Source organism: Elephantulus edwardii, unplaced genomic scaffold, assembly GCF_000299155.1.
Source record: "Elephantulus edwardii isolate Elephantulus edwardi_28Jun2011 unplaced genomic scaffold, EleEdw1.0 scaffold00085, whole genome shotgun sequence".
Taxonomy (NCBI): Eukaryota; Metazoa; Chordata; class Mammalia; order Macroscelidea; family Macroscelididae; genus Elephantulus; species Elephantulus edwardii.
Window position 1 is genome coordinate 11,359,546 of NW_006399835.1, and position 2,169 is coordinate 11,361,714.

Here is a 2,169-nt window from a genome sequence, read left to right on the forward strand (position 1 = left end):
ATATAGTTCTATGGGTATATTGTTAGGAGAGGTTATATCTCAGAAAGAGACATCATGCTTGGAAAGGTGATGAGTCAGAGAAGAAGACCTTCAACACGATTACTTGACGCAGTGACTCCAGTAATGAGCTCAAATGTACAGAGAAAAGGATGGCACTGGACAGGACAGGGTTCACATCTATTGTTCATGCTCAATGTACACTTTACTACTTACCTAAAGACTTACTCAGGTGGTGTAGAAGAAAAGCCTGCTAATCTGTTCCTGGAAGGTTATCATAAAAATAAAAACAAAAAGACCCAAAAAAACTATGTTGTAGTTTTGCTGTATAAATGTGGCCCCCATGGGTAGGAACAAGCTAAACAGTAAAATATTTTATTGTTGTTGTTATGTGCCATTGAGTTGCCTGTGACTCATAGAGACCCTGTGTATAACAGCCCTAAACCCTGCTCTAACCTGTGCCAATCTCACTGTCTCCAACACACCTACCACCATTACCCCAGTCACTGAATCAATCTATCTTATCGAGAGTCTTCCTCTCTTGTACTGTCTTTTGATTACTTGTTTAATACAAAGACTAATAGCTTTTTCTTCTATTGTGTTGATGGATAGATTCAGAACATGCACCTTTCATTTAGTATCCAAGTACAAGATACAGAGATGTATCCAAATACTTAAGATATCAAACTTACTGATGAGGCACTCATAAGTGATTTAAAGTTGCTAAACTTCTCTTTGGGAGCTCAGGTGGTCTAGTGGTAAGAAGCGGCACTGCAAACCCAAAGGCACATGGTTCAAATCCACCAGCTGCTTTGGAAAAGAAGAATAGACAATCTCTTGTGTGATTTACTGCCTATGAAAGCCTGCTGAAAGGTCAGCTATGTGGTGGTTCCAACTCGATGGCTCACAACAACAAACTTCTCTCAGATGATGTGTGATTATTGGTAGAATTTAGTCCTTGTAGATTAAAAAAAAAAAAATAACAAGCAAAGTCTACTGCTTTCAGGAAAAAGTTTTCACATAGTCCCAAATTGATAATGAATTTAAGTTACAGCTACCTAAGTTATGGCTGCGTTTTTGTTTTGTTGTGTTTCACATCTTATCATTAAAACTATAATCTTTGATCTTCTGCAGCAAATGTTTTAAGTTTTTCTCACTTTCAGCAAGCAACATTCTGTCATCTACCTAATATAGATTGTTGATAAGTCTTCCTGCAGTGTGGATATAACATTATTCTTCATATATTCCATGCATTTTCAAATGATTTCTCAGCATACAGAGGGGGTAGGTATGAAGAAAGAATACAATACTGGTGCATATTTTCCTTTCTTTTAAACCATGCAGTGTTCCTTTCCTCTTTTTTACCCAATAGCTTCTAAGTCTAGGTATAGGTTTCTCACGAGCACAATCAAGTGTTCTGAGATTCCCATTCTTCTCAATGTCAGTCATAATTTGTTGTGACCCACACAGCCAACTGCAGAAGATCAAAAACTACACCCTTCAGGATTAATTACATTTCAACATCAAGAAAATAAAAATCCTTACAACTATGCCTGCATCATGATAGATGGAGAAACAATTGAGATTGTCATCTCTTCCATCTTATTTGGATCCACAGTTAACATCCTTGATACCAGCAGTCAAGAAATCAAAAGGTGTGTTGCATTGGTAAAATCTGCTGTCAAGGCACTCTCTAAAATGCTAACAAGCAATGATGTCAATTTAAAGACCACAGTATACCTGATCCAAGACCCTTTCTTTTCCATTACTTGCTATGCATCTGAAAATTAGACAATAACTAAAGATGACAGAAGAATTAAATGATGCCTTTGAGTTTTGGTGGTTGAGAGGAATACTGAATATTCCTTGGATTACCAAAAAGAACATACATGTCTTGGTGAAAGTGCAACCAGGGTACTTCTTAGAGGCAAGTATGATGAAAACTTCATCTCACATACTTAAGGCAAATTGTTAGAAGTTGCCAATCCTTGACGAAAGATACAATGCTAAAGAAACTAGAGTTCCAGCAAAAGAGAGGAAGACCCTCAAAAAGATGGGTTAACACAGTATGTTAGAGATGGTGAGGATGGCACAGGATTCACATTCATTGTTCATAGGGTCACTATGAATTGTAGTTGACTCAACAGTACCTAAGAACAATAATCTTTTGTC